Genomic DNA, 8,336 nt, shown 5'->3' with positions numbered 1-8,336 from the left:
CTCAGCTCTTCCAAGGCTTCCAGGGGCAACTCGATGTCCAAGAACCAGAGAACCATACTGTCCCACCATATTGCAAGCCGGGGGAGCCAGCTCTGGCTGTCCTGTTTCAGACTGTCTTTCCCCAACCCAGGAGTGGTATAGGACTTCCCTAAAATCCAACACCTGCCCAACAACAGCATGGGGTAAGAGCGCTCTTCCTTTGTCATGCGTCCCTAAGCAATGGAGGCCTGTGGCAAAGTGGGTGGTGAATCACAACCATACACGTGTCTTTTTATGTGGATGTGTATGCATGCATCTGTTTTGGTTTATTACTACAGGATGCTCTAGACATAATTAGCATATTGTTTTATCAAAAGATCCTGAATTGTTCCTGCTAGGTACCATTGCTGTGGGTGTCACAGATGATAGACCAAGAATACTTAGATGAATATACTTCCCTACCAGGCTATAGGTCTGCACATCTTCCTATATCATATATTGACACCTGTATGAAGAATAATATCCAGTCATAAAAACTTTTGAGCAATTCATCAATATTTACTATCATTCTTTTAATGTTATTGTTGTTGGTAATGGCCCACCCACATTTCATTTTCTTTACTAGTTACTGTCTGATTTTCTCTGTTGAACTTAGGTAGGACATTATTAAACTCATTGATCTTTTCAGGAATTGGCTGTTCAGGTAATTTCCTGAACAGTTTTACATTCTTAATTTCAATGACTTCTTGTATATTTTTTCTTACTTCCATATTTTACAAATTCTTCAGGCTATCTTCCAGTTCATTGGATAAATCCAGGGGCCATGGGTATGTTAGGAAACACTCTATCATCAAGGTACATACTAAGTAATTTTTATACTCAAATTACTCTCATTTTCGCAGTTAGTAAAATTGAGACTTTGATTTACTCATTTATTTATAATTTCCTAATATTTATATTAATTTGAATTTTTTCCATTTCTTCCAGTGCCAAGGATTTGGGTAGATAATTGGTTTTAATGTGAATCTAGGGTTAAAATGTCCATGAAACGATATCTTATCAATATAAGGAGACCACTAGAGAGTGCTAATTCAGTTTTTCTCCTCTCATTTGAGTGTCTTTGTGAAATCATCAAAATGATACGGAAGTGATTCTGTTTATCATTCTAGAAACTCTAGCTTCAGTAAAAAAATATTTAAATTTGTTTTAATCTTCCTGTTCAGATTGTGAGACAGATATTGTTTCTGTGACTTTGGTTCTTTGATTAGGAAAACATCTCAATTTTTAGCATATGTGTGTGTGTGTGTGTGTGTGTGTGTGTGAGAGAGAGAGAGAGAGAGAGAGAGAGAGAGCTTTTTGTATATCAAATGATTAATTAACAATCTTACCTTACTTCATTGTGATTACTTTTCTTGAGACAGTATCATATAGCCACATAGCTGAAGGTGGACTTAAACTATTTGTGTAGCTGAAGTCAACCTTAAACTTATGATCCTCCTGCTTCACCAGGTATGGTTAATATCATGCTGTGCATGGAACCCAAATTTCAGACGTACTTGGCAAGTACTCTGTCAGCTAGGTCACATCTCCATCCTTGCCACCGTGCCAATTTTCTAGATGTAATTACCATTGTTTGACTAACTCAGGAAAGCTTTACACAATAATATCACATGACAATCAATATTCTTTATATAAATAATTTGATGTATGCATGTCCACATAGAGACTCAACATTCTCACAGCTGGCTCTGCAATTAGTGCTGCTGATGACTCTACTCTTGTTTGGATGTTTAGATCTCATGTTGGACCTTTCAATTAATAGATGCAGTTCTATGGTTTCTAGTTGTTTACACAGGGACACGTTTCTATTTCTGAATTTTCTCTTTGTTTAAATTCTCACTCCTGAAGTGTCTTTGCTGTGGGTGATATTTCTGCCAGCTATGATCAACATTCCTCAGGTGGAACTATTCACATCCTCTGATCTTCACACATGCTCTATGCTATAAAGCCTGTGACTAAGTTTTCCTGAGCAGCTTCCAGAAAACGTTCTAGCTTGGACAATGATCCACTCTGGAGATGTAAGTTGTTTTTCTATGTTATAAGTAAGTTAAGCATTATTTCTTTTAAAACAAGGAAGCTATCAAATGAGAAATACCACAACCTGGTCATTCATGTATTGACAGACAAATCCTTTCATTTCCCTTTTCATTTTATACCTGTGGCTATATCAATTATTTTCTAACTTAAACAACCAACGTTAACTTCCCTTTGTGCCTTTGAATGATCTCAAAATATATGAAAAATTTTGATTTGTCCTCTCAAGAATTCATGTACCTCCAAGTGAATAAATCATTGGAAGCAACATAGTTTTCTTCTTCTTCTTCTTCTTCTTCTTCTTCTTCTTCTTCTTCTTCTTCTTCTTCTTCTTCTTCTTCTTCTTCTTCTTCTTCTTCTTCTCCTCCTCCTCCTCCTCCTCCTCCTCCTCCTCCTCCTCCACTTCCTCCTCCTCCTCCTCTCCTCCTCCTCCTCCTCTCCTCTTCCTCCTCCTCCTCCTCCCCCTCCTCCTCCTCCTCCTCCTTCTACTACTACTACTACTACTACTACTACTACTACTACTATTACTACTACTACTTTTTTACTATTGGCTAATGTTTTAAATTTCACTCGTGTACTGTTCATTATTATGCCTACTGTACTAGCAACAGTGATATGGGAAATTGGCTCTAGAGAATCTGTTCATTTTATGCTTCATTTAGTTAGTAATAGACATTGGTAGACTTGTGATACTTAAAAATTCTCCCTTGGTTTCTGAGCTTGTACTGTACAACAATGCTCCAAGCAAAATGGTTTGCTAAAATAATGGTAATTGAAGTTTCATGTAGTAGCCTTTCTTAGGAAATAGATAAGTTAAAAAAAAAAGAAAATACTCACAGCAATTTGAGTGGAGACGATATGGACTAAGACAGTTTTGAAGCTGAAAGACCCCAGCTTAGCAGCAGTAACGCCATTTTGCAAGGCTGTACTTAAGATGACTGGTTCAGGGAAAGGTTAGAACACTGAGTACACAGCGGCTGCCAAGCAGGATGTGTTTGGTTGAAGGCCTGGCAACAGGACGACTTCGGTTGAGCACCTGACAATGAAAAAAAAGCCCCGGGAGAGGTCCCACACCCTGGTGGGGGGCCGAGTCAGTCGTTATGTTCCAAGAAGGTAGCTAAGAAACTTGCCCCCGGGCTGAACCCTTGGGGGGCCGAGTCAGCCGTTATGTTTCAGGAAGGTAGCTAGGAAACTTGCCCCCGGGCTAAACCCTTGCCATATTAGAATCCACCAATTATATCCCTGTAACCATGCATCTGCTTCTGTATGCTTGCTTCTGCTCCCCAAAATCCTATAAAAAGCCCATCCTTGGTTCCGTGGGTCGCGCCAGTCCCCTGAGTGACTGAAGCGCCCGCAGGTGCCTGTGCCTGTGTATCGTGACAATAAACCAAAGCCTCTTGCTGATTGTATCCTGTGGTGTCTCGGTCTGGTCTTTGGAGTTGGAGGGTCTCCATCCCTAGGGAAAGTTCTCCCTGAGAGCTTTTCATTTGGTGCGTTGGCCGGGAAAGGAGATCCTCCACCCAGGGACCACCGACCACCCACTGGGTGGTAAGCCGGCCGGCGTCTGTCTGATTCTGTCTCGTTCTGCCTTATTCTGTCTGTTCTGTGAGCGCTCAGCCAGGTCTGTTCTGTGAGCGCTCAGCCGGGTCTGTTCTGTGAGCGCTCGGCCGGGTCTGTTCTGTGGGCGCTCGGCCGGGTCTGTTCTGTGGGCGCTCGGCCGGGTCTGTTCTGTGAGCGCTCAGCCAGGTCTGTTCTGTGAGCGCTCAGCCAGGTCTGTTCTGTGAGCGCTCAGCCAGGTTGTTTGGAATTTGGGCGGGACGAAGAAGGAGCTGACGAGCTGGGACTTCTCGCCCCGCAGCCCTGGAAGACGTTCCAAGGGTGTTAGGGGCCCGACTTTTCGGGGCCCAATCTGGGACTCTGGTTAGAGGAGAAAGATCCGGACTAACGGCACCTCTGTCTGTATTTTTGGCTTTCAGAGGGCCCCGGACCTTTGCCACCTCCATCTGACTTTTTGCTTTTAGTTTGGTACCAAAGCCATGCAGCACGCCTGTCTGTTGTTTGTTTGACTGTTGGTGTTGTTTGTTTTCTCTGTGTTCTAATCTTCCTTAGAACTAACATGGGACAGTCTCTACCTTTGTGAAATCAGAGCCTTCTAAGAAACCTGTCCTCCCGGCAGACCCAAACTCCCCTCTCATAGATATTCTCTCTGACAGGCCCGGCTAAAACGGAGGAGGCAGAGCCGCCGGCCAGATCAGTTGCCGGGCCACAGTCTGATAAGGGTTTCTCCCCTGTCGCAGGGAGATTGCGCAATAAGCGCGAGGTGATGCCAGATTCAACCTCCCAGGCTTTCCCACTTAGACAGGGAACCGGTGGCCAGACCCAATACTGGCTGTTTTCAGCAGCTGACATTTACAATTGGAAACAACCCTTCTTTCTCCAAAGATCCGGTGGCACTCACCGACCTAATAGAATCTGTTTTACTTACCCACCAGCCTACTTGGGATGACTGCCAACAGCTCTTACAGGCCCTCTTAACCTCATAAAAAAAACAAAGAGTATTCCTAGAGGCCAGAAAGCATGTTCTGGGAGATGATGGGCGTCCCACCCAGCTGCCTGAGGACCAAACTGGGATTTTAATACAGCTGAAGGTAAGGGACACCTACGCCTTTATCGCCAGTTGCTTCTAGCGGGTCTCCGAGGGGCTATACGACGCCCTACTAATTTGGCTCAGGTAAAACAGGTATTACAGGAAGCAGGGGAAATTCCCTCCGCCTTTCTAGAGAGACTTAAGGAGGCCTACCGTATGTACACTCCCTATGACCCAGATGACCCAGGACAAATGACGAGTGTCTCTATGTCCTTCATCTGGCAGGCTGCTCCAGATATCAGGACTAAGTTACAGAGGTTAGAAAATTTACAGGGCTATACATTACAGGATTTACTTAAAGAAGATGAAAAGATTTTTAATAAGAGAGAGATAAAAAAGAAACAAAGAATTGAGTCGAATCTTGGCCGCCGTAGTTCAGGGCCAAAAAAGGAAGGGAGATGGGGGGGAGCTCGAAAGGGGCTAAAGCTGGATAAAGATCAATGTGCCTATTACAAAGAGAAAGGGCACTGGGCCAGAGAGTGCCCCAAGAAGCCTGGCGGACCCCGAAAGCCTCGACCATGAACCTCCCTCTTGGCTCTAGATAAAGATTAGGGAGGTCAGGGTCAGGAGCCCTCCCCCCCTGAGCCCAGGGTAACGCTTAAAGTTGGGGGGCAGCCGGTTACTTTCCTGGTAGACACAGGAGCCCAGCATTCAGTCCTCACCCAAGCTTCAGGACAACTCAGCGACCGGACGGCCTGGGTACAAAGAGCTACTGGTGAGAAACAATACCGATGGAATACGGACCGCCGGGTTCAGCTGGCTACCGGTAAGGTGACCCATTCCTTCTTACATGTTCCGGACTGCCTGTACCCTCTGCTGGGCCGTGACCTGCTCACCAAACTAAAAGCACAAATTCATTTTGAGGAAGGAGGGGCCCGAATAACTGGCCCCCACGGAACTCCCCTTCAAGTTCTAACCCTACAATTAGAGGATGAATATAGACTATATGAACCGGGACAGGACAAGCCACAATCCCTAGAAATAGACACTTGGGTCACGAATTTTCCACTGCCTTGGGCAGAGACTGGTGGGATGGGGTTGGCGCTCCAACAGCCCCCCTTAATTATACAGTTAAAGGCCACTACAACTCCAGTCTCCATAAAACAATACCCCCTGTCACATGAAGCTTATCAAGGTATAAGGCCTCACATTACGAGGCTTCTAGATCAAGACATCCTAATCCCCTGCTGGTCGCCTTAGAATACGCCTCTTCTGCCTGTTAAGAAACCCGGCACTGGAGATTATAGGCCAGTACAAGACTTGAGAAAGGTCAACAAGAGGATAGAAGATATTCATCTGACTGTTCCAAACCCTTACAATTTGCTCAGTAACTGCTCATCGATGAGAAACAGGGGTATGCTAAAGGGGTCCTAACACAAAGGTTGGGACCCTGAAAATGCCCTGTGGCCTACCTGTCTAAGAAATTGGACCCTGTGGCCTCCGGCTGGCCACCGTGCCTAAAGATGGTGGCTGCTATTGCTGTCCTGATCAAGGACGCTGAAAAATTGACTTTGGGACAGCCACTCACCATCCTAGCACCCCACGCAGTGGAGGCCTTGGTAAAGCAGCCCCCAGACCGCTGGCTCTCTAATTCTCACACCAAGCCTTGTTACTGGATGCAGAACAGGTTCAGTTTGGGCCCGTAGTCGCCCTCAATCCTGCCACCTTGCTTCCTCTACCAGAGGAGGCAAAACAGCATGATTGCCTACAAATCCTCGCAGAAGTACATGGAACCAGGCCGGACCTATCGGACCAGCCTCTTCAAAATGCTGACCACACATGGTACACGGATGATAACAGCTTCTTGGCAGAGGGAGAGCGAAAGGCTGGAGCTGCGGTCACTACGGAGGACAAAGTGATTTGGGCGAAAGCCCTGCCTGCTGGTACCTCCGCACAACGGGCTGAACTCATCGCCTTGACTCAGGCGCTCAAGATGACAAAAGGTAAGAGACTAAATATATATACAGACAGCCGTTATGCCTTTGCCACGGCACACGGGGAGATCTACCGGAGGCGGGGGCTGCTCACATCTGAGGGTAAAGATATTAAAAATAAGGCTAAAATTCTGGCCCTCTTAGAAGCCCTATTCTTGCCCAAAAGACTGAGTATTATACATTGTCCAGGACACCAGAAAGGGCACAACCCAGATGCACGAAGAAACCAGCTGGCCGATGCCACGGCGCGAGAAGCGGCCATGAGCAAACAAATCTTGCTCTTAAATAGCCCAGACCAACCCACGCCCCCACCAGTGGGACAAACCAGTTGGGTTTATGCCCATGAGGACATAGAGCTCCTAAAAAAATGGGGGCCATCTACCACCCTCAACTAAAACAGTGGGTCTACAAAGGACTTTTGAATTGATCTCCTTTTTACATAAATTAACCCATTTGGGGTTTAAGAAGATAAAAACCTTACTAGATCGGGAAGAGATAAATCTGTGTTTTTTGAATCGGGACAAAGTGATACAAAAGGTGACTGAGAGTTACAAAGCGTGTGCTCAGGTTAACCCGGGAAGGACCATGATTGGACAAGGAGTTCGTCCTAGGGGACACCGTCCTGACATCCATTGGGAAATTGATTTTACTAAAATTAAACCAGGTATATATGGACAAGTATCTCCTAGTGTTTGTAGACACCTTCTCAGGATGGGTCGAAGCCTTCCCCACAAAACACGAGACTACAAAAATGGTCACCAAGAAGTTCCTCGAGGAAATCTTTCCCAGGTATGGCATGCCTCAAGCGTTGGGGTCGGACAACGGGCCCGCTTTCGTCTCCCAAGTAAGTCAGTTGGTGGCCAAATTGCTGGGGATTGATTGGAAATTACATTGTGCCTATAGACCCCAGAGTTCAGGTCAGGTAGAACGCATGAATAGAACAATTAAGGAGACTTTATCCAAACTTACGCTTGCAACTGGCTCAAAGGATTGGGTGGCCCTCCTTCCCCTGGTTCTATATCGGGCCCAGAATACCCCTGGCCCCCATGGTCTAACTCCTTTTGAAATAATGTATGGAACACCACCCCCATTTGTCCATTTCTTTGATTCAAACATTGCTGATTTTACTGACAGCCCTTCTCTGAGGGCCCATTTACAGGCCCTACAGATTGTGCAGAGAGACGTCTGGAGACCTTTGGCCGCTGCTTACCAGGACAAGCTTGAGCATCCGGTGGTGCCACACCCGTTCCAGATTGGAGACACCGTGTGGGTGCGCAGACACCAGACCAAGAATCTCGAGCCACGGTGGAAAGGACCCTACACCGTCCTCCTGACTGCCCCGACCGCCCTAAAGGTAGACGGAGTCTCGGCTTAGATCCACGCACCACACGTCAAGGCAGTCCGGTCTGAGGAATTGACTAATCACAACACTACACCCCAGACATGGAGAGTTCAGCGCACTCCAAACCCCTTAAAGATAAAACTCCTACGTGGCTCCTCCTAGCCCCTTTGTGGCCTAGAGTCAGTGGGGGAATAAGCCCCCACCTGACAGAAATTTCTTGACCAAGTTGAGTGAAAGATTTCACTCAAAGTTAACAAAAAAAAAATGGGGGAATGAAAGACCCCAGCTTAACAGCAGTAACACCATTTTGCAAGGCTGTACTTAAGATGACTGGTTCAGG

At 46.0% G+C, this 8,336-nt stretch overlaps 1 pseudogene; it reads left to right on the top strand.

Moving 5' to 3' along the window:
• The first annotated feature begins 802 nt into the window (after nt 1-802).
• LOC147999907 (uncharacterized) lies at nt 803-6,666 on the top strand (annotated as a pseudogene).
• The last annotated feature ends 1,670 nt before the right edge of the window (nt 6,667-8,336 follow it).

This window comes from Rattus norvegicus, chromosome 18 (genome assembly GCF_021556685.1).
Source record: "Rattus norvegicus strain SHRSP/BbbUtx chromosome 18, alternate assembly SHRSP_T2T, whole genome shotgun sequence".
Classification (NCBI taxonomy): domain Eukaryota; kingdom Metazoa; phylum Chordata; class Mammalia; order Rodentia; family Muridae; genus Rattus; species Rattus norvegicus.
The sequence above is the reverse complement of the archived record's forward strand: the minus strand, read 5'-3'. Positions and strand labels throughout refer to the sequence as shown.